General features: G+C 42.2%; 1 protein-coding gene across 2 annotated transcripts in view; it reads right to left on the bottom strand.

Annotated features, from left to right (window-relative positions):
- LOC145357376 (rab effector Noc2-like) overlaps positions 1–20220 on the bottom strand; it is a 197221-nt gene extending 177001 nt beyond the window's left edge. The window contains exon 1 of one of the 2 annotated variants that reach the window (XM_080210688.1): positions 19737–20220. The gene's annotated coding sequence lies outside the window, so the exon portion shown is untranslated. Of the gene's footprint in view, positions 1–4449; positions 4531–19736 lie in introns of those variants that run through there. The other variant, XM_080210691.1, reaches the window with a different exon arrangement.
- Positions 20221–27076: the final 6856 nt, after the last annotated feature.

The following is a 27076-nucleotide window of genomic DNA, read 5'->3' as shown; positions in this document are numbered from 1 at the left end:
GGAGGCTATTCATCTTAATTCTTATCTTTATTATTATAGCATAAAGATGTGTGAATGCATTAACTGGCCACAGAATTCTCTCTCAATTACTTTTCACTTCAGAATTTTGGATATCTGCGTGCCCTTCAACATTAAACCAGCCAAATATTAAACACTGGTTTCATAATAAAATTATTGCATGCTTCCTACTTTAGTTTCCTCAGGGTGCATAGCACAGGGCCAAGAAATGGGGCATAGCTACATGGGAGTGAGAAGATTACCTAAAGATATGAACAGGAAAGCTGTCACATAGTCTATAATTATGAATATACTGTCTTGCAATAACAATGATTACTGTCTATATCTTAAGATCCATGCTTTTTCCTCATTGCGCAGGATATGGAAATTATACAATTACAATACTGAGTTCAAAGTAGATGATTGCTCAGATTAAGTCTGACAGATGGTCAATACAATATCTTATTTTTCAGATTGTATCAGCTATCTTCCTGCTTCCGCAACAATGACTGATCAACATTAGTCCAGCTTGATTAGTTAAAGAGTTTTAATATATTTGCCCCAACTACATCTGTATTTCTAGATGAAGTAAACCTCTATATAATTACAGAACTCAAAACACTGTCAATGCTGTCAACATAAGTCATCACGGCCTCTTAACCTCAAGGTGTCCGTGAGCCAATCCATTTAGCAATATTGTTCAGAGCAAACTAAAGTCTGTTCTCGCAATTTTATAACGTAGAACAGTAGGCTGCAGGAAAACAAGCGAGGAAGGCTTTTCATGTTTTATTTGTTCAGGTGGCTGGAACACAAAGCCTGTCTTTCTATGAATGCCAAACGAAGCTTCAGTATGGAAAACACGGTGCCAGAAATCCTCTCATTTTCCTCCAGCTCTTCCTTCCTTAGATCCATCTTCACAACATGACAGCTCCTTATTAATAGGTCATGCTAAGTTCTCTGATAATTACAAACACAAAAAGAAATGAAGTGGGAGGAGGCGACTTTGGACTAATGGTTCCCAAAAGCCAACTACCTCTGGAGTGATCCTCACCTCATGTTTGAGTTCATGGTAGGCTAATTGATAAAAGGTGGATTGCCATGATTAGTCAACAAATTACATTATCATTGTATCATACAAATTCCAGGTTAGTGGAAAACAATCAAAGGACTTTGGTCTTTTTTTATCAAGTGATTCCTGTGTCTCTGTGTTCTGTACACAAATGCATGTAGCATAAGAAATAAAATGAGTTGGAAGCACAAATATAACTTAAAGGATGTCAAATGATTGTTGTGAAAGAGACCTGGTTACAAGCAGATCATGAACTGAATAATCCAGGATATAGGGCCTTTTGAAGTGACAGGGACAGTAATAATTTTGATAAAAAAAGAAAATCAATAGAAATTAGAGATTTCAATAAGGGTGATCAAGGAAGTAATAAAGTGTCCGAAAGGATGACGAAAAAAAGACTTGTAAGCCATATCAAGTTAAAAGCAGGCTTATCATAAGTAAATAGATGTTGCTATGTTTGTTGGATAATTTTAAGCTTTGGATGCTTCAAAGCACTTAAATTATTGGGAGAAGGTAAACAAATTCATTGATTCCTGAGCTTTACCTGAATTACGGAGAAGTTAAGTTTAATTCTTTACGGGACTCAACATTTCAAAGTTTGAATATGGTGCAGGCATATTTCACAACTCAATGTACAAATGTGAAACTTTGTAAAGTGATAGCAGGAAGATAGAAATAATTATTTTTTAGTTTACCTCAAATTACTCTTCACATTTTTTCTAATAGGATGTTGAAAGAAATGTGGAAGATCCAGTACGCAGTTAAGTGATAGCATTTTTATATTACATACATTTTACTGAGAATGTAGATTGTGGTTTGGCCCCGACCCTTCAAAATAGGATGATCCAGGCCTTAGACCTGCCCAATCAGCTGATTAGAAAGGTGGTAGCTATGATACTTTTAATTACAGTATTTATTGGAGGGAGAAGGAGAAACGAGACTGTTTTTGTCTGATCTGCATGCACTGACCACTGCAGAAAAGTGCCAGTGTTAATTATCAGGTGAGCACTGACTCAAGAGTCTACATTGCCCAAAGTCATATGAAGAAAGTCAGTAATCTGGGGAGGTGATGGAGAAGTGTTTTCAACAATAACCACTTGCATTTATGTGGCACACTTAACATAGAAAAACACCTCAAAGCACCCCAGAGAGGCATGAATCAGACATTTGCAGACACGGAGCTGAAGGAAGAGCTTCTTAGAAAGACCGTCAAAAAGCTTGGTCAAAGATATAGGGTTTAAGGAAGATCTTAAAGAAGTGGGAGGTGGAGGAACAGTGGCGTTTATGTAGGGAATTTCAAAGCGAGATGACTGAAGGCATAACCACCAATGTGGTGGTGAGAGTGATGTCAGTAATTAAATAGTTTGGAGAACATGCAGGGCACCACAGTCAGAGAAAAGGGAGAAAAAAAATCTGATGGGGAAAATTTTGCAGGGAATGCAAACTATTCCAAGAAATTAACAGCATGGGAGAGTCCCTTGCTATTGATTCTGTATTGTTCTTAAAAGTGCAAAATCTGTATTATAAAAATTGATTTATGTTACCAACTAAAGAACTCACAATTGACTTTTTTGTTTCTCCTGTCTATACACTGACATTCTCAGAAAAATGGGGAATATTCAGAAAACATTTGACCAACTGATGCTGAAAGCAAAATATCTATTGCAACAGCTCACCAAAGCCAGCAAAACAGACAATAATGATAACAGAGCAGGCACAATCTCCTCGGAAACTATAACTGGGAACTAGAAGTGGATAGCAAAACAGGTTGGGAGGAAGTGGAGAATGGACCTTACAATGCTAGTATTGGAGAAACCAGCTCTTCACAATTCTCAAAAATATATTCATTAATAGGTTTCTATTAGAAGAATAAACAGAACCCCTGATAACTGCTGGGGACATTATCACTACAACATGAAGAGGGTTAATTAATCTCCATTTCTTATTCTAGGAAAATGGAATAAGAACTGTTCCCATTTTGATTGGAAACTGGTAGACACAATAAGGTTTTTTGCTTTTAATTAAGCTTGTTGTTGAAAGAATTAATTAAAACAGCATTAGCAATTTATATTGGTTGTCAGTTTTACACATTGAAGCTAAAAAGGTATTTGAATCTGCACTCTTGTTTTGAGATTTATTTTAATCATATAAACCAAAGATTGTTTATTAGTCGCAAGTCGGCTTACATTCACACTGCAATGAAGTTACTGTGAAAATGCACTAATAGCTACACTCTGGCGCCAGCTCAAGTGCACTGAGGGAGAATTTAGCACAGCCAATTCACCTAACCTGCACATCTTTGGACTGTGGGAGGAAACCAGAGTGCCCAGAGGAAACCCACACATAATATGACACAGGGAGAACATGCAAACTCCACACAGATAGTAACCCAAGCCAGGAACTGAACATGGATCCCTGCTGCTGTAAGGCTGCACTGCTAACCACTGTGTCACCATGCCATGTGCAGTCTTCAGTCAAGTCAAAGCTTGCTTATCTACATTACTTCTGCTTTCCCAGCATTTCAAAGACAATTTAAAGTATGTCTGCAACAGATAATTAATAGCTTGCTGATGTAAACAGCAAAGGGTAAAAGTTTACAGAAACTACTTGAATGTAAGATTAATGTGTATATCCAGGAAATAGGGTGTGTGTGTATGTAGCAACTTCCCCTATTCCTCTGAACTCTGCCCACCTCTCACAATATAACAAAACTAACCATCTTTATAGCACCACACAAAGCATGTATTTTTTTATTTGAATCTTTGGGTCAAAAATACCAGTGTGTGTGTGTGTGCGCGCCACCACACCATGTTCCAGTGAGAGTGGTACACCATATTCAACACATTAATTTAAAGCTTTCTATTTGCATTGTGCATCTGAAGCTCATATGAGTCTAATTCTGCGTAAATTCAGTTCAGCTGGAGTGAATTGATAATGTGGAACTCGAAAAACTGCCTATCCATGGAGTTATATGCTGACTGTCCTAATCTCATTGATATTTCCTGTAAAGTACTTCATAATCTTTAACACTAAACTGCTTGATTCCAAACATACAGAGTGTATCTGCAATAATATTTCTCCTTGCTTAAAATATTTACCTCTTCAATAATAACCCCCATTACAGTCTATTGAAGACAGATAAAAATGATATATTGATAGGTTAGATATTGACATAGAATGCTGACAAATGTCCTGTCTTTCTTTTGTTTTTATTTCAGATTTCTAGCAGTATTTTGCTTCTGTACATTGACAGGTGATTCAATCTGTAATATTTCTGCAGAATGAATCTTAGCGTGAAATATAGAACAATAGTTACCACATTTCGCTCAATTATAACTATTCAAATTCTAACTTGTAAACTTCTGCCACTGACACAAACTCACCGCCATTGACAATTTAAGTGATCCTTGCAGCAGTTCTTTTGGACACAGCTGGTGCAGGTCAACGATTCTGCTATGGAGGGAAGGGAGCCAGAATTAAGTGTTAACCCAGGGAACAGGCTCCTGGGCGCCAGGCTCCTAAAATCTGATCTGAAGAAGTGCTGATATAAAAACAGCTTTACTTTTTAACTACTCCAATCAATGAAAGGCTCTGCAATATTTAGATGTTGATTGGTTGTCAAGAAAGCCTGCCGTTTTGAAAGCATAGATCCCATCATGTGTCTTTTCTAACATTCGTGCATAATAATACATTATGTGGCAGTAATAAGTGCATCTGAGTCACCATTAAACCCTGGCACAGAGCTTCACAGCGGAATTGGATCATACACAATAGTATCGTACATTTCAATTGATTCTGTTACCTAGTTGGTACAATACATTAACAATGAATACTCTATTTATTACAGCATTTAGTTCATTTTTAGATTGATTAAAAGTGTCACAATTTGTTCCCTATAACATTGCTGATTAATAATTTCCTTACTAGAGTTGCTGCGATGTTTAACAAAATTAGTCAATTCCCAAGGCAAACCTAAGTATGGTACTCACCGGAATATAGAGCCGTGGGCGCCCAGTCTCGCTGGAACACAGGGCCCTGGGCGCCCAGTCTCGCCGGAACACAGGGCCCTGGGCGCCCAGTCTCGCCGGAACACAGGGCCCTGGGCGCCGAGTCTCGCCGGAACACAGGGCCCTGGGCGCCGAGTCTCGACGGAACACAGGGCCCTGGGCGCCCAGTCTCACCGGAATATAGAGCCCTGGGCGCTGAGTCTCGACGGAACACAGGGCCCTGGGCGCCGAGTCTCGACGGAACACAGGGCCCTGGGCGCCGAGTCTCGACGGAACACAGGGCCCTGGGCGCCGAGTCTCGACGGAACACAGGGCCCTGGGCGCCGAGTCTCGACGGAACACAGGGCCCTGGGCGCCGAGTCTCGACGGAACACAGGGCCCTGGGCGCCGAGTCTCGACGGAACACAGGGCCCTGGGCGCCGAGTCTCGACGGAACACAGGGCCCTGGGCGCCGAGTCTCGACGGAACACAGGGCCCTGGGCGCCGAGTCTTGCTGGAGACTATAAATGGTTTTCATGTTTTCCTAAGGAAAAGGTAAATTTTATATCTAGTATGTGACAGATAATACAATATATTTTAAATACATGTATTAGATCAGTCTCCTTGCTCACTTGGTCAGACAATTCTTTACTTCAAAATAACAAATATCATGCAATGCACAAAGAGTGTTATCAAGGCCACTAATATATGGTGAGCAGGTATGTCTAATTTTATTTTAGTGTAAGACTTTTACTGGTATTTCAGCCATTGAATTCCGTGTGTACATATTTTCTCATTTAAAGCATTAATAAATCTAATTACTCTATATTTCTGCATTTATGCATTGACATAAAGATTATCCTAATAGTTGTAAAGCTCCATGAGAAGGCAGACGATAGATCACATATAACAAATGCAGTTAGGCGGGCAGAATACAACAGGAGTGGGTAGATAAGGGTATGGATTTTGTAGCAATTATGCGACTGTTGAGGCTTGGGTAGCATTGAAGTTGCACCTTTACTCAATTAGCTTTCTGCTCTTCGAAACATCAGTAAAATCACTAAACATCACATCACCGCAACAGAATTTGCCGTTTGGGTCACCGTAAATTAGTGACCTTCATTTTACAATAAGTTGTTCTTGAATCAAATCTGGGAGAGGATTCCATGGCTGAACAGAATTGGTAAGAAGTCTCACAACACCAGGATAAAGTCCAACAGGTTTATTTGGTAGTAAATGCCACTAGCTTTCGGAATGTCGTTCCTTCATCAGTTGAGTGGAGAATTCTGATCACAAACAGGGCATATAAAGGCACACACAGTTTGCAGAATACTGATTAGAATGCGAGTCTTTACAGCTAATCTCTTATTCAAGTCTTAAAGGTGCAGACAATGTGAGTGGAGATAGCATTTAGCATAGGTTAAAGAGGTGTGTTTTATTTCCAGACAGGACAGTAAATGAGAAGTTGCAAGCTGCTAGCGGCGTTTACTACCAAACAAACCTGTTGGACTTTAACCTGGTGTTATGAGACTTCTTACTGTGTTTACCCCAGTCCAGCGCCGGCATCTCCACATCATGAACAGATAGATTACAGAGTCTTGGATCATCGGCCGGAATTCTCTGGATGTCCACACCCTGACACCGCTCAGCCAAACTTCCATTCACTGTATCTCGCTGGCATGAGATTCCGACCCATAGTGTTGAGACTGAAGGGAAGCAGGAAGACAGGTGGAGAGAATCTGACACCTTTTGGACAGGGACCAAAATCACAGGGTGGGATTCTCTGATCTCATTCAAACTCCACTGACTATAGTAGCATCAGAGAATCCCAGCCCAGGGCAAGGTTGGAGGCTTTCGGCCAAATATATTCTGCCCCCCCCCCATCTGTCAGCACGCTGGGCTGAGCAGCTTCCAACCAATCAGCTCAAGAACAGAATGATAAAAGCCTAGAAGTGAACTGGAAGAGGGTTTAGGTTGACGGTTAGGATACAAGAAAAAAAAAGAGCCATACAAGCAAGCTGGTAGTGCAGTAGAAATCATAAAAACTCTACTGTGCCGAAGGCAGCCATTCAGCCCATCAAGTCTGCACCGACAACAATCCCATCAGGACCTACCCCCATAACCCCACATATTTACCTCGCTAATCCCTCTAACCTACGTATCCCTGGACACTAAGGTCAATCTGGTATGGTCAATGCACCTAACCTGCACATCTTTGGACTACTTTAACAGTAGAGGAGTGATCAGCTCTGATCAGGCTAAAACAAGGTGGGCAATTTATAGTGAATTTAATAAGCTGCTTGAAAACAGACGAAAGCCTTGATAAAAGGCAAAAGGTTTCCGTGCACAAAAACATAGTATTTCTTTGTTTCTAAATTTAAAGAAAAGGAGAACCAAATTACCTATCAGATTTACACATGGCCCTAGCTGCTATGGAACCGGCAGTCAACTGCAATAAAAGGTCCATCATCGACCTAAAACATTGGTCGGAATTTTGCCAGCCCGCCCCGGAAATTAGAGTGGGCATGGGGGCAGAGCATGGGAAGGTCATAGAACATAGAGCAGTATAGCACAGTACAGGCCCTTCAGCCCTCGATGTTGTGCCAAGCTATCCCACAATCATTCTGGTGCGCTCCACGTGCCTATCCAATAATCCACTTGAAAAGTTCTTAGTGTCCAACTCCACTATCACAGCAGGCAGTCCATTCTGTGATAGTGGAGTTGGACACTCTCTGAGTAAAGAACCTATTCTTGGACATCCTTCCTATATCTCCCACCATGAACCTTATAGTTATGCCCCCTAGTAACAGCTACATCCACCCAAGGAAATAGTCTCTGAATGTCCACTCTATCTATCCCCCTCATCATCTTATAAACTTCTATTAAGTCACCTCTCATTCCCCTCCACCCTAAAGAGAAAAGCCCTAGCTCCCTCAACCTTTCCTCATAAGACCTACCCTCTAAACCAGGCAGTATCCTGGTAAATCTTCTCTGCACTCTCTCCAACGCTTCCACATCTTACTTAGTGAGGTGACCAGAACTGCACACAATGTTCCAAATGTGGTCTCACCAAGGTCCTGTACAGTTGCAGCATAGCCCCACGACTCTTAAACTTAAACCCCCTGTTAATAAATGCTAACACACCATAGGCCTTCTTCACGGCTCTATCCACTTGAGTGGCAACCTTCAGAGATCTGTGGATATGAACCCCAAGATCTCTCTATTCCTCCACATTCCTCAGAACCCTGCCGTTGACCCTGTAATCCACATAAAATTTGTCCTATCAAAATGAATCACCTCACACTTATCAGGTTAAACTCCACCTGCCACTTTTCAGCCCAGTTCTGTATCCTATCAATGTCTCTTTGCAGCCCACAATAGCCCTCCACCTCATCCACCATTCCACTAATCTTGGTGTCATCAGCAAATTTACTGACCCACCCTTCAGCCCCCTCTTCCAAGTCATTGATAAAAAAAAAAATCACAAATGGCAGAGGACCCAGCACTGATCCCTTTGGTACACCGCTGATAACTGGTCTCCAGTCTGAACATTTTCCATCCACCACCACCCTCTGTTTTCTATGAGATAGCCAGTTACTTATCCAATTGGCCAGATTTCCCTCTATCCCACACCTTCTCATTTTCTTCATAAGCCTACCATCGAATGCCTTACTAACTGCTCTACCTTCATCTACACACTTAGTTATTTCCTCAAAGAATTCAATCAAATTTGAGAGGCAAGACTCACCCTTCACGAATCCCTGCTGACTATCCCAGATTAAATGGCATCTTTCCAAATGGTTATAAATCCTGCCCGTCAGGACTTTTTCCATTAGCTTACGACCACTGAAGTAAGACTAACCTATAATTATCAGGACCATTCCTATTTCCTTTTTTGAACAGAGGAATGGCATTCATCGCTCTCCAGTCCTCTGGCACTATCCCCATGGACAGTGAGGACCCAAAGATCAAAGCCAAAGGCTCTGCAATCTCATCCCTTGCCTCCCAAAGAATCCTAGGATATATTCCATCTGGCCCAGGGGACTTATCGACCCTCAGGTTTTTCAAAATTGCTAATACATCTTCCCTCAGAACATCTACCTCCTCCAGCCTATCAACCTGTATAACACTCTTGTCCTCAAAAACATGGCCCCTCTCCTTGGTAAACACTGAAGAAAAGTATTCATCACCTCTCCTATCTCTTCTGACTCTATGCACAAGTTCCCACTACTATCCTTGACCGGCCCTGATCATTCTTTTATTTCTCACATAAGAGTAAAAAGCCATGTGGTTTTCCTTTATCCTACCCGCCAAGGACTTCTCATGCTCCCTCCTAGCTTTCCTGAGCCCTTTTTTTTTTAGCTCATTCCTTGTTACCTTATAACCTTAAAGCAACCCAACTGAACCTTGTTTTCTCATTCTTACATACACTTCCATTGTCCTCTTGACAAAACATTCAATCTCATTTGTGAACCATGGTTCCCTCACTCGGCCATTTCCTCCCTGCCTGACAGGGACATACCTATCAAGGACACGCAGTATTTGTTGCTTGAACAATCTCCACTTTTCATTTGTGCCCATACCTGACAGTTTCTGTTCCCATCTTATGCTCCCTAATTCTTGCCTAATCACATCATAACGACCCCTGCCCCAATTAGAAACATGGCCCTGCCATATAGCCCTATCCCTCTCTATTACAATAATGAAGGACACCGAATTGTGGTCACTATCTCCAAAGTGCTCTCCCACAATAAATCTAACATTTGGCCCGGTTCATTACCCAGTATCAAGTTCAATATGCCCGACCTCTTGTCGGCCTATCCACATATTTTGTCAGGAAACCCTCCTGCACAACTGTACAAAAATTTCCCCAACTGAACTATTCAACCTATTAAGGTTCCAATCAATATTTGGAAAGTTAAAGTCACCCATGACAACTACCCTGTGACCTCCACACCTATCCATAATCTGCTTTGCAATTTTCTTCTCCACATCTCTATTACTAATTGGGGGTCTATAGAAAACTCCTAATAACGTGACCGCTCCTTTCCTATTTCTAACTTCAGCCCACATTACCTCAGTAAGTAGATCCCCTTCAAACTGCCTTTCAGCAACCGTTAAATTATCCTTGATTAACAATGCTACTCCTCCACCTCTTTTACTACCTTCTCTACTCTTACTGAAACATCTATATCACGGAAGTTCCAACAGCCATTCCTGTCCCTTTTCTAACCATGTCTCCGTAATGGCCACAACATCATAGTCCCAAATACCAATCCATGCTCCAAGTTCACCTACCTTATTCCAGATGCTCCTTGCATTGAAATAGACACATTTCAACCCACCTTCCTGTCTGCCAGCACACTCCTGCGACCTTGATACTCTCCTCAGTACCTCACTACACTCAACACTGGCTTCTGGACTACAGCTCGTTTTCCCATCCCCCTGACAAATTAGCTTAAAACCCCCCCCCGAAGAGCCGTAGCAAATTTCCCTCCCAGGATATTGGTGTCCCTCTGGTTCAGACGCAAACCGTCCTGTTTGTACAGGTCCCTCCTTCTCCAGAATGTGCTCCAGTTATCCATGTAACTGGAATCCTTCCTCCTACACCACCCCTGCAGCCACGTGTTTATCTGCACTCTCTCCCTGTTCGTCAACTCGCTAGGTCCATTGACTTCAGGCGGAATTTTACAGCTTCAAGACAAGTGAGGCCGTAAAATCCTATCCATGTTTTTTTCCACAGACGCTGCCTGACCTGCTGAGTCTTTCCAGCATTTTCTGTTATTATTAATAAACAGTTTCCTCTTCCTAATGGTCAGGAGAACATCCAGTGTATGTGATCCAGATAGTCTCAAATCTAGAAGTCCATGATCCACAGCCAAAACTACCCACAGGTTTATATGATGGAAAAGAATGTCATTTGTTTATGGACATACAGAAACTCTGCCTTTGAAAGGAGAATTCTACTTTCCAAAAGTTTTTTTTAAAAAAACTGTGTCACCTCATTTTTTATTGGCAATGTCATGCATTAATGTATTCAAATCTAGCCGAAATATACATTTGAAGACCTGAGGCTGAAGTTATATCTCAATAAATTGCCCTATACCCTGCTTTGAAAATACATACAACACACATCAACTACACATCATGTAGAAATGTATAGAGTGACACACATCCATTAAATTTAGGGACAAATCACATTGCCTACTTTTCAAAGTGTAATTTTAGCTCCTTCAAAACAAATGTGAGCTCCACAATTGTTCACTAAAAGTTACAAACTAAAAAGGGGGTTAAGTACAAGAGCACAAATACATGACATACAAGTTCCTCCACATTCCAGATGTTTAAAGAATATTGCACTGTCACTTTGTCAAGAAACCAGCTTTGTGAAAAATCCCACACCACCTGCATTTTTATAGTGACACACGTTTCACAGATTAGTCTCTTAAGAACTGTGGAATATTGAAAGAACAATGAAAGCGTTGCTCATCAGTCATCAAACATTTTAGCACATTTCTGTGCTACTCTTCTTATACAAGGTTATACAAATTAACACAATCCCACATCCCCCATTCACTCCACCCTCTTCTGTTAAAAGACTAATAAATCCGATGGGGAAATTCAGGAGGAAATTATTTACTTGGTAGAGTGGTTAGATTTGGGAATTTGGAGTAACTGAGGCAAGAACCAGAGATGCATTGTAAAGGGAAACTGGATAATCCTCTATTCCTTTCACTCTTATGTTTAGTTGAAGAGGGGTGGAAGGAGGCATGTGGGAAGCATAAATGCCAGCACTGACCAATTGGGCTGTGACCTGCTTTTACGTTGTAAATTACACGTAACCGTCGTGAACCTCAATTACAATCAGGAGGCATTTTGTCTGCTCACTAACAAGGTTTAAAGCCACTTAAGAAACTCTAGTTTCAATGTAAACAATTCAATATTGCATGACTTTTAGAAAACAGACATCACAGATAGAAAATGTTGATAATTTCCAGAAAATCATTTATACATCAGTTTGTTTGTAAGATATCAAAGCCTGCGTGAATCAGTGAGAAAGTCCCAATTCAAAAGGTATGTCTCCCATTGAAAGCATTTCCTTTAAGGTCTGAAGTACCTAATGGAAAACTACTCCAATGATAACACAGAGCAGAAACTTCCCACACACTTAAAACAGAAAGTTAGGCAGTTTCAAATAACAGGTTAAACAATTTTGAACTGTCATTCACTGGCAACAACTCCACTCGAATTCAACATGTAGTACAAACCAGCCCACTGGCGTCAACTTGATTTGTAACAGCTTGTTGGTGTACCTACACCACTGGGACTGCAGCTGTTCAACCAGGCAGCTCACCACCACCTTCTCAAGGGTAACACAGGATGGGTAATAAGTGCTGGCCTAGCCAGGGATGTCCACATCCCATGGCTTAACTTTTTTTAAATCCCAGAAAAATTTGCAATTCACTGCAGTCATTGCATGCTATTTCCCTAAATTATCTTTAAATTAATTCAGCAGTAACTTTTGAAGAAAAGCAAAAAGGTTACTTAATGTAAGTGGAATAGTTGGAAAGCCATGCGGTTGAATGCAAAACTTCATAGCTACAAATTGTCTGCAACCTTTTACTCGAAGAAACTATAAGGTGGATAATGGCCACAGCATTAAGTTTCTGCAATGCTATTAATTTTTCAGTTACATTTACATTTCCAATGTATCTCCCCTTCACCATTTTGAATTGACTTGAGATCCAGAGCTGTAATACGCCTACCAAGGCCTGTCATCCATTACCATCACCCTTTATTTACAACATGCTCAAAGTGCCTTTCAGCTGCTACAAAGTACAGGTCAGCCCCAAACGCTTTTCACTGCTAGACCGAGTAGAGCCAGTTGGATTTAAACCCCCTGCTGCTCCTTCCCTATTAGGTGAGCCTCCACTCGCCTATAGGGGAACTCATATTCAAATGAATCCTATGAGGAGATCTACCGATGATCCCCTGTGGCCATCACAACATCCCTTCTCCCTCAAGTCCATTCCTCCCTACACTCCTACCGCAGGAGGGCCTTTTCCGCTGCTTAGCTATCAGCCTGGGGTCAACTGGAGGCAGGACCAAATCACAGGGTATGAAACAGATTAAAGATCTTCACTCCCAAAAAGAACGTCATAAAGCCACTGATACTGGTTCTTCCTGAGATCTTGCTTCAGTGGAAGCACCAGCCTCATCCATTTCCATCTCAGACTCCGTGTCCTCATCACCTGGAGGGGGCAGGTGTAGAGTCAACTTATAATCATGGCTCAATACTGGCAGTGGTTGTCCCCATGACTAGTGATGAGTCCTGCACTGGCATGGGCTCCTGACATGGTCCAGGTGCTTCCAGACAATTTTCCCCTGCACTCGGACCTTATATGACATGGGCCTATTTTTTCTGTTACGATCCTGGGGAGTCAACTGTGGTTGCTCCTGAAGTTCATGTGGACTGGGTCACCAGTGCCAATGCCATTGTCAGAAACAGAACTTCAGGTATCCTGTGCACGCAGAAACTTTGATGTCGTTTCTTAATGTGAAGTGGTGGAGCTCATGCGATGTATCTCCAGCCATTTAGAATGCATGTTGAACTTGATTAAGAACATGGAACCTAGAAAAAGCTCGGCAATGTCCACATGCGCTCGCACCCAGGGCAGACCAGACTACTCCCACAGATGTAGGGAGGCAGGGGGGTTGTTTTTGATTCTCTTGGTATGACTCAAGCTAAGTTGGTAATGTCTGCATCAAGACCAGGCCACCATATGGCTAGCATTTTCATCTTTGAGCCATGGTGGAATTCAGTCAGTATCAGACATTGCCCTGTGCAAGGGACAACTATGTAGCAACCCTATCCTCAACACTAAGCTCATCTTTCTTCAAGTAGCATTTCATTTCATCTAAGGGCTGTCCTGTGAACTCCCCATGCAATATTATATGCTTTAATTTAAATAAGGCTGGGTCCTTTTGCATCCAGGCCTTTATTTGTCTTGCAGACACCGACCAGGCGTCAAAGTAATTGAGGGGGTATCACAGTCTCCACCACAACTGATAACGAAGTCAAGCTGATGGGCAACAGCAGATAACTCAGCGTATTGGCCTCAGATATTGGGTCCCATGGCAATATTCTTGGAAGTATTCATAAGACACCAGTAACAAGGCCCAAAGCTGTCTCTGGGTAGAGGCAATGTGAGGCAGCAGAGCTCACCATTGTGCCACTGTAGAATATGCAAGGGGACCAGTAAAGAAATCAAATTCAGAACAAACTTCCGTAATAATTCACTAACTCAGGAAAATCAGTTCCGTGGGTTCTTTAGAGTTGGTGGCCCCTTAATGGCCCTCATATTGTCCCCCCCCAGGTGAAGGCCCCTGCCATACACCAAGTAGCCCAAATAGGTTACAGCATTTTCCTCTTTCAGATTTGCCCCATTGTGTTAAAGGGGCGTCACTAAAGAATCATGGAGGGTTTTGAGTCATAATAGCCTTTAACTAAGCCCACCCATTTATTAAAGATTTTGGAGTCAGGGCATTTGGGTAGGTCAGGCTTTTTAATCACACTGAAGCTCGGGGCCCCACGTGTCAACAGGTAATTGGTTGGTGAGTACTCAGATTCATAGAACCCTACAGTGCAGAAACAGTCCTTCGGCCCATCGTGTCTGCACCGAACACAATCCCACCCAGGCCCTATCCCCATATCCCTACATATTTTACCCACTATTCCCTCTAACCTACACATCTCAGGACACTAAAGATTACTGCAAATGCTGGAATCTGAAACCAAAAGAGAAAATGCTGGAAAATCTCAGCAGGTCTGGTACCATCTGTAAGGAGAGGAAAGTGCTAATGTTTCGAGTCCTGATGACCCTTTGTGAAAGCCCTGGTTGAGGGCCTGGCTGGTTGAGCCTGTCCGGTGCTTTTATGAATCTCCCTGATCTTGAGTATTCTTGATTGAGGGTGCTGGTCCACACTCGGTTTCTGGAATCAAGGATAATTTCTGGGGCTGTATGCAGTGGGGGCTGTCTCATCAGTCAGTTCCTTCATAGTGAAATGTAAACAATTGTCTCCTTCAGCTTCTAAGGGCATCAGAGCCTGTTTCTTTGGAGGACCCCATGTGGTGTCTGTATGAGGTATGATTGCAGCTGCTGGGTTTGGTCTATGACAGTAACCTTCTGCTTCACGGTCCCTTATCCACACCTTTTGCTCAGATTCCAATGTTGGTCGTGTTCTCATTCTATAGCAGTGATAATATGAGCTGGACTGCTCTCTGTGCATTTGCTTATGACACATCATGTGAGGTGATGTTGGTGTGAGATTATGTTGCAGTGAAGGAAGTTGGATCTTAAGTCCTCTCCCCATCAGTAGTTCTGTTGGCAAAAAGCCATTAATTAAAGGCATCACCCTATAATTGTGCAAGGCTAATTCTAGGTTATTATTTTTGATCTGTTTAATCTATCTTTTTGTGGTTTTTACACCTCTCTCTGATTCTTCATTAATATGCAGATAGTTTGGCAAGCTGGCCACATAGTGAAACCCATATTCCACTGTGAACTGCCAGAAATATTTATTCATAAACTGGACAATTGTCCAAGACTACCTCATCCAGAATACCATGGCTAGAGTAAGCATGTTTCAAAGCTTTGGTTGTCCATGGCTAGAGTAAGTGTGTTTCAAAGCTTTTACCACAACTTGTACAGTTGTGGTAGAGTCTGTTGATATTCAATTGGTAAGAATAACAATCGATGACTATAAGGTAGACCTTTCTTGTGAAGTCAAACAGATCCACTCCTAGCTGTTGCCAAGGTCCGGATGGAACTATTAATGGTAGTAATGGTTCCATTGGCTTTTGGCCATTGACGGCACAACTACAGTACACCAAACCAAATGCTTCAATGAATTTAGAAATTTACGACAACGATACTAATTGTTGTGTCCGTGCAATGCATTTGGTAAATCCCAAATGACCATCGTGGAACGTATCCTTGCACTGCTTTTGAGATTACTAGCTTGTCATCAAAGTCTAAAAGATCAACAATCATCAAATGTTTTTGTTATTTGCAATACGGTCTTAACAACTGATTGCTTGGGACACAAGAAAACCAACCACCTTGCCAGTATGTTCTGACCCAACTGCTGAGAACAACATTCCTAAATACAGCTCCCCCTCACTCTGCAGTACCCCGTCAATCTTTTGTAGAAGACCAAGTCCTAAACACATTGCCCTGCTGAGCAGAGAAAATTGCTGATTCTGTAGGATGTAAAGAGTTTCATTAATTTCTTTACCTTTTGTCTAAAGGTTGCCATGATTTGGCCCAATACTTCGAAGTTTGTGTCCCCTGGCCCCTGTAGCTTTATGTTTGAAGGCTAGATTTCAACATCATTAAGACAGCCAGTGTCTGATAAGACTGCACCTTCAGCCCCTGTTTAAATTTTGTTCTGTATCCATTGACTTCCAACTCTACAGACCAGAATTGTTTGTTGGGATCATTCATTTCTCCCTGGAAAACATCTTCCTGAATGTCTTTATTTTCAACTTACTGCACTTTTGAAGGGTTAGAAGCTGGCTCCCGCTCTCTCCATACATCTTCTTTCAAATCTGCATAATTGTTTAAAATGTCTGGTCATGCCACGGAGAAAGCATTCTGTCCCCCTGCTGAGTATTTGGCATGGTGATGCTACCCTTTGACGCCACATTTGGAACGTTTTAAAATAGTTGGGAAGGCTCTTTCCATCCATTCAGTGATTTTGATCAGCTTTTTCATGGGCATGGCTTTGGGGTGTACATACTGGACCAAGCCTACACGACTCCCCAAAGTACATCCCAATTCTGCTGTCTCAGCCCCACCAGCCTTGCAAACTGTTTGACCTTCTTTAACGTAAAATCCGCCTTGGTTTGCAAAATGTCCGACAGCACATCATCAAGCATACTGACCATGATGCAGTTGCAAATTAACTCGTGCTATAAACTTGTTCCATTGCTGCAACTGCCTTTGATTAATATAATCAATGCATCCGCCTGGCCTTTTGCTTCTTTGTTTGAATCTTTTTCAGGTTAAGGCCCTCAAAATCTCCTCATAGGACACTGAGGTCCCCTTGACACTTTGTCTCATCAGGACATCATCAGTTAAAGCCTCATTGGCATATACAAGGGTACAGACCTGGTGTTCCTTTCCTACAAGCCTAAAGCTGTTTGGTACCTTGCAAACTATCTCCTCCAAAGCTGCCATTGTTGGCCTTGCTGTGAGCCTTCCATATGTTGTAAAGTCTGTGGAAGGGGTAATAGCTGTTCAATGACTACAGATATTGTACATGGTTCAATGTCCTCTACTATGGTACATTTTCTTTTTGTCCTTCTTCATTGCAAATCAAGCTGTTCCAAATCTTCACCCGTGGGTTACAATCTGTGGTCTCAGTTTCTCAGCACTGCCACCACACATTGATGAGGTTTCACTTACTCTAGGAGTAACTTGAAGATAAAGTGCAGTTTGGAAACTATTTATCTACAGAACTCAAACTAGGTACAATATTCTCAGGATAAGACTGTTCTGTGTCTCACTCTTTGGGAGCCACTTGCTCATCTGACCCTGATGCCATGCTTACATCACTATTAACATAATTTGTCTAATTAAAATAACCATTAACCCTTTAATCTTCAGTTTAAATTTGTTTATTAGCATCACAAGTCAGCTTACATTAACACTGCAATAAAGTTACTGTGAAAATCCCCAAGTCACCATACTCCAACACCTGTTGGGTACATCGAGGGAGAATTTAGCACGGCCAATGCACCTAACTGGCACGTCTTTCAAGCTGTGGGAGAAAACTAGAACATCCAGAGGAAATCCACGCAGACACGGGGAGAACATGTGGACTCCGCACATACAGTGACCCAAGCCAGGAATCGAAGCTGGGTCCTTGGCTCTGAGGGGCAGCAGTGCTAACCACTGTGCCACCAGGGCTCCCTTTAGATGAAACTTGGCATCAAACCAAGTGAAACCCTAGTGAAAATTAAACACAACCTTTGATTTAGCAACACTATATATTCTGACATATGTTTTAGATTTATATCTTGAAATCTAAATCTGGGTCACTGCTTACAGCGCAAGTCACTTCTAAAATTGCCTCTCACTTGAGTAGTTCTGTTGAAAGGTCAAAGTTCAATTTCTGAAAAAAATTCAAAATGAAAAAACGTCAATGATTTTGTCCCGAATCACCAAAAATAATGCCCCATATTCATATTGCGCTAACACTTTACAAGTGTCATTTAAGTGCAGAACCAGTGTTGGGCAAATATAACAGATTGCTTCCTCCTCCTGGGCTTGGCCAAATTGTCTATTAACAAGTCCAGGCACAGAACGGTCAAGGGGACTATTGGACCCAACTGTCTGCCCATGTACTATGTTTACATTCATGTCCAGATGGCCCTGGAGAGGAAGCACGTGATGTCCACTGGCATGTTACAGGCCTTCCATGGTCAGTGGGCACCATGGTGGCTGGGCTGCAACGTCGCCCCTGGGAATGATATTTTGATTTAATTAGCTAAGTTTCCTTTTGATGTTTGATTCCAGTTATAGCACCCCAGTATGGGACAGTCACCCCTCTCTCAAAGAACAAAAAGTTACAGCAAAGGAACAGACCCTTTGGCCCTCCACGCCTGCACTGACATGTGCCCCACTGAACTAAAAACCCCTACCCTCCCGGGGACCATATGGACGACACAGTAGTTAGCACAGTGCCAGGAACCCAGGTTCAATTCCCAGCTTGGGTCACTGTGTGGAGTTTGCACGTCCTCCCTGCGTCTGCATGGATTTCCTCTAGGTGCTCTAGTTTCCGCTCACTGTCCAAAGATGCGCAGGTTAGGCAGATTAGCCATTTTAAATTGCCCCTTAGTGTCAGGGGGATTAGCTAGAGTAAATGCATGGGGTTGTGGGGATAGGGTCTGGGTGGAATTGTGGTCGGTGCAGACTCGGTGGGCTGAATGGCCTCCTTCTGCACTGTAAGATTCTTGATATCCTTCTATTCATGTATTTGTCAAGACATCCCTTAAAGGTCTCACTTGTACTTTAATTCATTTGGCTTTGTTAAAAGATTATAACAGGTTGCTGCTGAGAAAGAGTGAACAAATAAAGGTTCCTCAAACCAATGTAAAACTATCTGAAAATGCGAGTGTAGAACTTTGGGAATCCCCCCATACAACAAACAGCGCAGTCTAAAGTGAAGGGGACAAGAGGGCCGGAAATAAATGTTGAGGTGTTCCCTTTAAATCAGAGGCGCCTGGAAAGAGTTCAATTTGCATGTTTACAAGTTACATCAAAAATGGAAAAGACGTCAGCCAGCCAGCTTCCTTCTGAAGGTCCATTAACAGCAGGATACGGAATCACAAAGAGAATTCGCCTGAACAAGGCGGAATTGACAGCGAGAAAGCAGACCATCCCCCGCCCTACCCCCCCAAAAAAAACTCTGTAAAGGTTTAACCCTGGGATAAAAGAGTGGAGAACAAGGCAAAAACAACTGGGAAACTACTGCCAGGCCTCACCTGGGGGAACAGCTGAGTTTCAGCGGCAACTTTTCCAGGAGCCAGTCCCTTGGTAGCAGCCCGGCCAGAAAGCTGCATTATAATCCCCGGAGTTGTACACACCCACACACAAAGCAAGAGACATGACACTTACCAGGGGAAAAGGGCGGAGTTCTGTGCCACTCACACAGCGGCTGGACATGTTTTCCTTGCCGGCTGCAGAGACTTCAGCGCTCAGCCTCTGGGAGGGGTTCCCTCTGCCTCCCGGTTGATCAGAGAAAGAGAGACAGACAGCCAAATGCCCGCCTGAAGTGTCTTGTCAGAGACTCCACCTTCACTGCCCCGACCGACTAGTGTTTCCAGTCCGAGTCTATGCTCCCGCTGAGAAAGTTCCCAGGAGAATTCCTCCCTCTCCACAAGCTTCATCAGCCCACAGATGGGGATGGACGGACGGCCAGCAGTCACTGACCAGACTCTTCCTTAATGACTGCAGCTTGCTGTGCTTCCTTTTGGCTTGGAAGAGGACTCTTTTCTTTATTTTTGAACATATTGCAGTTTCGCGTTTGGAAATGTTGAAGCAATTAGAGATACAACTTCCAATATTAACTGGGAACAGCACGCACGACAGGCGCTAACGCGCGACATGAAACACATTCGCAGCCACCAGTTTTGTTTCTTTAGTTCACTATTTGCTCCAATTTGACAAGTTTGTGTCTATTTTTTAGCCACAGTCGCGGTTCCTGCGCCTCGCGCGCCACCTAGTGACAGGTGTGTGAGGGAGCCCCTCCCCCCCTCGCCCCCATTGGTCCTTTATTCCATCATCCACCTGTGTCCAACAGACACAAAAGGTGCCCCAATCTTACCTGAGGATTAGTCAGGATAAGTTTAAAGTTATTTACTGGTGTCACAAGTGGGCATACATTAACACTGCAATGAAATTGCTGTGAAAATCCCCTAGTCACCACACTCTGGTGCCTGTTTGGGTACACTGAGGGATCATAGAATCCCTGCAGCACAGAAGGAAGCCATTTGGCCCATTGAGTATGTACCGACCACCGTCCCACCCAGGCCCTATTACCGAAACCCCACACATTTACCCTGCTAATCCCCCTGACACAGGGGTCAATTTAATATGGCCAGTCCACCTAACCAGCACATTTTTGGACTGTGGGTGGAAACCAGAGCACCCCCACACAGATACGAGGAGAAAGTGCAAACTCCACACAAACAATGACCAAGGTCAAAATTGAATCTGGGTCCCTGGTGCTATGAGGCAGTAGTGCTAACCACTGTGCCACCGTGTCACCCAAGAACTTAGCATAGACAATGTACCTAACCAGCACGTCTTTCGAACTGCAACAGAAAACCAGAGCACCTGGAGGAAACCCACACAGACACGGGGCGAACAATATCTAGTTCCAGGTCCATTACAAGATAGTGATATCCAGGTGTTGAAGTATTGTTAAACTGTCTCATAGGAAAAAATTGTTTTGATTTATTGTTGTCACATGTATTGGGATACAGTGAAAAGTATTGCTTCTTGCACACTTTACAAACAAAACACACCATCCACAGAGTAGAGAGGGAGAGGAGAAAAGTAGAGGATGCAGGATGTAGTGTTACAGTCACAGCTAGGGTGTAGAGAAAGATCAACTTAATATAAGGTTGGTCCATTCACAAATCTGATGGCAGAAAGGGAGAAGCTGGTATTGAGTCGGTTGTTATGTGGCCTCAGCCTTTTATATGTTTTTCCTGACGGAAGAAGATGTAAGAGATTATGTCCGAGCGTGTGGGGTTCTTGAGTATGCTGGCTGCTTCTCCAAGGCAGCAACAAGTGTCAATGGATGGGAGACGCATTATGGCCAAAGACTCAAGGAGAGTTCATTTGGATCCAACAAACTTTATCTGACCAATATTTTTTAATATTCATTCTTGAGACATGAGCATTTCTGGAAAAGCCAGTCTTTGTTACCCTCAAAAAGATAGTCCTGCAGGTTAAACACCAAATGGAGGAAGCGCTGAGGGTGCCAAGGCCACAGAATGTACTCATGTGGGGTTTCAGTGTTCATCACCAAGAGTGGCTTGGTACCACCTCCACTGACCAAGATGGCTAGGTCCTAAAGTAAAAAGTAGGTCAATATGTGCTATCTTCTTGGAAATCCTCTCCACTTGCAGCCAGCAGTTTGCAGTGTCAATGGTAAACATGATGTGGAGATGCCGACATTGAACTGGGGTAAGCTTCCCCCAGTCCAACGCTGGCATCTCCACATCATAGATTCTAAAGGACATAGCTGCTAAACTGGATCTATGGCAGGTGGTGAGGGAAGCAACCAGAGAAGAACCTATTTGACCACATTCTAACCAAGCTTTCTGTCACAGATAAATATTGTGTATGCCTGTATTTGTAGGAGTGACCACCATCCTCTAGAGACAAAGCCCCATTTTCACATTATGTTATGTAGCAAAAAGAGCATGCTAAGTGGGATAGATTTCAAACAGATCTAGCAACTCAAAACTGGGTATCCATTGAGGTGTTGTGGGTCATCAGTAGCAGCAGATTTTTACCCAACCATAACTTCATGGCCTCATTACCATCACCCTTGAAGAGTGCAGAAGAGCATGCTAGGGGAAGCACCAGGCATACCTAAAAATGAGATGTCAACTTGGTGAAGCTAGAACACGGGACTGCTTGCATATCAAAGCAGGAAAGCAGTCCATGCTAGACAGAGCTAAAGCGTTCACACAACCAACAGATCTGAGCTAAACTCTGCAGCCCTGTGTGACATCCAGCCATGAGAGGCTGTTAAACAAATTAAACAAATAAGTGGAGGCGGCTCCATAAATATCCCCATCCTAAATGATGGTAGAGTCCAGCATATCAATGCAAAAGATGAGGCTGAAGCACTTGCAATAATCTCAGCCAGAAGTGCCAAGGGGATGATACATCTTGGTCTCTGCCTTAGGCCAATCTTTAGCTGATTCAATTTTCTTCATGTGGTATCAGGAAGGCAATGGATACTGCACAGGCTCTGGACCCTGACAACATTTCAGCAATAGTATTGAAGATGTGCTCCAGAACCAGCTGCACCCTTAGCCAATCTGATCCTGTTTACCAACAACTCTGGGAGCTATTGAGCAATGTGGAAAATTACCCAATTATGTCCTGTCCTCAAAAAGCAGGGCAAAGCTAATCCAGACAATTATAACCCTATCACCAATCATTAGCGAAGTGATGGAAGGCATTGTCAAACAGCACTTATTCAGCAATAACCTGCTTACTGATGCCCATTGTGGGTTCTGCAGGTCACTCAGCTCCTAACTCATTACAGCCAAGTCTAAACATGGGCTAAAGAGCTGAACTCAAGAGGTGAGGTGAAAGTGACCACCCTTAACATCAAGGCAACATTTGACTAATTGTGGCATCAAAGAGCCTGAGCAAAACTAGACTCAGTGGGATAAAAGCAAATTCCTGCGGATGCTGGAATCTGAAAACAAAACAGAAAGTGCTGGAAAAGTTCAGCAGGTCTGGCAGCATCCGTAAGGAGAGAGAGAAGGTGACATTGAGAGTCCAGATGACCCTTTGTCAAAGCTGAACTGAAATGTCAGCTTGTTTCTCTCCTTAAAGATGCCACTAGACTCAGTGGGAATCAGGGAAAAACTCTCCTCTACTTGCAGTCATACCTAGCACAAATTTAAATTGTTTTGGTTATTGGAAGTCAATTATCTCAGATCCAGAACATCACTGCAAAAGTTCCACAGTGTTGGGTTTTTAGCTGTTTCATCAATGACCTTAGTTCTGTCATAAGGTCAGAAGAGGGAATGTTCATTGATGATTGGACAATGTTACGCACCATTCACAACTTCTCAGATACTGAAGCAGTCCATATCCAAATGCAGAAAGACCTCGACAAAATTCAAGCTTGGGCTTGTAAGTGGCAAGTAACATTCATGGTACACAAGTGCCAGGTAATGACCATCTCCAACAAAAGAGAATCCAACCATCTCCTGTTGACATTCAATGACATGGCCATCGCTGAATCTCCATTGCCAATATCCTAGGGGTTACCATTGATCAGAAACTGAGCCAGCCATATAAAAAAAACCATGGCTACAAGAACAGATCAGAGGCTGGGTATTTTGCAGCAAGTAGCTCACCTCCTGACTCCATAAAGCCTGTCCATCATCTGCAAGGCATAAATCAAGAATATGATGGAACAATCTCTAGTTACCAAAATGAGTATAATTCAGATAAAACTCAAAAAGCTTAACACCATTCAGGGCAAAGCATCCCACCCAGCACATTCAGCATCTATTCCTTTGAATACTGACACACAATGGCAGCAACGTGTACCATCTAAAGATGCACTGAGTAATTTACCAAGATTCCTTCAATAGTACCTTCCAAACCCATGACAAGGGTAGCAGACATATGGGAACATCACCACCTGCTAGTTCCTCTCTAAGCCACATGCCATCCTAACTTGTAAATATATTTATATATATTTTTTATATATATATATATATATATATCACCATATCACTGTTGCCAGGTCTCCCCCTTAACGCTGTGTGTACCTATACCACATGGACAGCAGCAGTACAAGAAGGTGGTTCATCACCACCTTCTCCAGGGCAATTAGGAATATGCAATTAAAAATTTTGGCTTGGTCAGCAATGCCCATATCCCATGAAAGAATTTTTAACAGTCTATTCATCCTCCCTGTCATGGAGAAAAATACATCTATTCAGCTATAGTGTACTTCACTTCATGAAAACCAGAAAAAGACTCTTGGAATTTCAGACAAGGCCATTATTATGAATTATAGTCAGGTGGCCCCAGTGCTCCAAGTAGTGGTTCAGTAGGGAAAGCCTCGATTCAGGAATTAAACATTTATAGTTAAGATCCAATTATAAGAAATTAACATATACCAAAAATGTTCATTTGCACATAAGTTATATCTATATCCACTCACAACTACTGATTAGGTTTATGTCATGGATAACAAGATTATAGATTGCGATTTGAGTGTTCCCATTTGTCTGCTGCCCTTGTTATGGGTTTGGAAGGTACCATTGAAGGAGTCTTGGTGAGTTACTCAGTGCACCTTTAGATGGTACACATTGCTGCCACTGAGTGTCAGTGGCCAAAAAAATGGATGCTGAATGTGCTGGATGGGATGCTTTGCCCTGGATGGTGTTAAGCCTTTTGAGTGTTGTTGGGATTGCACTCATCTGGGTAACCGGAGAGTGTTCCATCATACTCTTGATTTGTGCCTTGCAGATGATGGACAGGCTTTAGAGAGTCAAGAGGAGTTGTGAATGTTGCGTAACATTGTCCAATCATCAGTGAACATTCCCTCTTCTGACCTTATGATGATCATGTCTCCCCACTTATAATATCACCAAGCATATATTTCTTTCAACACGAATATGAAATTATCTTTCTACCCAGTGGATAATCCAATCTCCTGTCTCATTGTCTCACGTTAGAGCAGACACTAAAAACTGTGCATAATTCAATAGAGGTCTTGTGTATAGTTTTATGGTCCTTGATGCTTATCTGAGTCTGCTTTAATCAAGACATGTGGTTGTCTCATAACTTTCCCTGTGTGACTAAGTCTAGCAGCTTGCTGCTTATGCAATTTTTAAACTTGTGTGTGATTATTAGCCCTTTCACTTTCCATATAAACATCTCTAGTCAATTCAAATAGTCTTATCAGGTGCATCAAGTAAATAATAATGACATTATTCAGTGAAGGTGTCAGATTTTGAGGAATTTGCAAAACATTTGTTTTCAATGGCAGGCTGCTAGTTTTTTTCTTCCAACTATTTATTTTCTTTCCTGAAATAATTGATCTTACATTCTGAAAACTACAGTCAACAAGTGTTCCATCAGACTGTGAAGCAATGGTTGCAAAATTTCACAATGTTCACATTCATATTTAACAATTTTTATAATCTCCAAATAAATCTCGCACACAATGTTCAGGCAAATATAAGTTAAGTTTATTTATTAGTCACAAGTGGGCTTACATTTACACTGCAATGAAGTTCCTGTGAAAATCCCCTGTACATGTACTTTCAAAGATTTATGTTCTCAATCAATTTTTGACTTTTCATCTCTTATTAGGTCTCTACTTTTTTTTTTAATGGCCCTATGTTCTGAGCAATCTAATTTTAGAAGACCATTATTCCATCGGGATAAAGTTTGTGGGAGTAATTGAGGCAATTTGTTTTTACATTCAGCTTGCTCACTGATTCTTTTGCGCTCACCATTTCCAGATCTGAAGGGAATGTCTTCTGAGGAAACATTTTGTACAAACCCCACTATTAACATTTGGCACTCCCAAGCCAGTACGGCATGAAGAACAGACTGTCTTTCCAACAACATACCTTCATCCGTGCCAAAGGGACTTCTCTGAGTGACACGATAAACTTAGAACCAAATAGTGAAGAACTGTGAGCAAAAACTGAGAAAACACGTTTGACATAGAGGCCTTAGAAACAAATGTTAGAGCAATGTTAGTCGAGGCTAAGCAGCCTGAGACTAGCAAACAGATACTGATGAAAAGTATGCAGATATCTGAAATTTGACACTTCAAAATAAACTCAAAGATACATAGCAAAATATTAGCACATAACTAATGGAAACATCCAGGCTTTGGTTTTGACTATTAAATAGAATCATAGAATGTTAAGTACAACTAGTTTCTATTTGGCACATAATGTGTGTGCCCATCTGTAAGAAAAAGCTTTCTGCTGAGTCCACTTCCACTATATCCTTTAAATCTTTATTTTTCATTTCATTTAAAACCTATATGGATTTTACTTCTCTTACTTAAGGAGGGTTTTACCTGTCCTGGGGACACTTCAAAAAAAAGGCTGACTATTGATTCGTGGGATGAATTTGTCTTATGAAGAAAAGTTAAGAATGTTGGCCCTTCAGTCATTGGATTTTGAAGAATGAAAGGTGATCGTATTGAAACATAAAAGATTCTGAGCGTCTTTGACTAGATAGATGTTGAAACGATGTTTTCCTCCCATGGAAGAATCTAGCACTAGGGGGCACAGTTTCAAAATAAGGTATCTCCCATTTAAGGCCAAGATGAGGAGGAATTTCTTTTGAGGGTTGTTAGTCTTTGGAATTCTCTACCCTCCCAGAGAGCAATGGAGTCACCAAGTATCTCCAAGGCTGAGTTAGACACATTTTTGATCTATAAGGGAATCATAGGTGACCAGGAGCAAGCAGGAAAATGGAGTTAAGGCCACTTTCAGATCAGCATTGATCTTACTGAATGGGGGAACCAGGTTTGATGGGGTAAATGGCATTCTCCTGTTCCTATTTCTTATGTTATTTCTCTCAGGGAATTGCATATTTTAAGCATACAGTTATTGTAATCTTCTGGTTGCGCCAAAGGCAACCCTTCACAATGGTTTTCCAGTGATGGTATGGGCGAGCCATGAAAGCGCTGTGGACGTTGATGGGACTGGAAG

The sequence above is a fragment of the Carcharhinus amblyrhynchos genome, chromosome 23 (assembly GCF_965287045.1).
Source record: "Carcharhinus amblyrhynchos chromosome 23, sCarAmb.v2.hapA, whole genome shotgun sequence".
Lineage (NCBI taxonomy): Eukaryota > Metazoa > Chordata > Chondrichthyes > Carcharhiniformes > Carcharhinidae > Carcharhinus > Carcharhinus amblyrhynchos.
This window is presented reverse-complemented; position numbering and strand designations above follow the sequence as displayed.